Below are 659 nucleotides of genomic sequence, written 5' to 3' on the forward strand. Positions count from 1 at the left end.
AAAGAATTTTTTAGGACATCAAGGTTACATTCTTTATCTTTCAAAGGGTGTGAGAGTAGTTGGGAAATATGTTGATTAAGTGTGGGTAGATGTTACTTTGGAGGAGCAATGTGGCAGACATGTAACAGAAAACCAATAGCAGAAGCAGCCATGGGGGCCCAGCCGCTGTATCAGACGTCCTCCATGATGAAAGGAATGAGGCCGCAACAGCACTCACACCTACAGCAAGCCCGAGGCCTCCAAGCTGGATTTTGAGGGGGTCACTGTGAAGGAGCGCAGGATAATAAAGCTTGCAACCTTTTCCTTTAATAGTTGACTAAAAACTCGTAACTTCAAGTACACGGTAGTGTCTGATGCCATAGGATAAAAGGAAACGCTTTACCTTGTAGATATTCCCCAACGCCTCCCAGAGAGAAGACAAATGATTTTGTAACACTTATTTCAAAAGCATCTTAAAGCTTCCCAGTGACCCAGAATACTGACAACGGTAACTTGTTTTTTTAACCAGGTAAGTCACAGCCCCATTTAACACCTTTCTGTGCTCTGAATTAACCTCAACTAAACAGGTTAAAGGGTGTCTTTTTCTGTAACAGTCAGAAATGTTAGTCATTCAGGAGGTTTTCTATTTTGCTTTTCAAATCTTATTTTGAACAACTCCC

Source organism: Myotis davidii, unplaced genomic scaffold, assembly GCF_000327345.1.
Source record: "Myotis davidii unplaced genomic scaffold, ASM32734v1 scaffold73, whole genome shotgun sequence".
NCBI lineage: Eukaryota > Metazoa > Chordata > Mammalia > Chiroptera > Vespertilionidae > Myotis > Myotis davidii.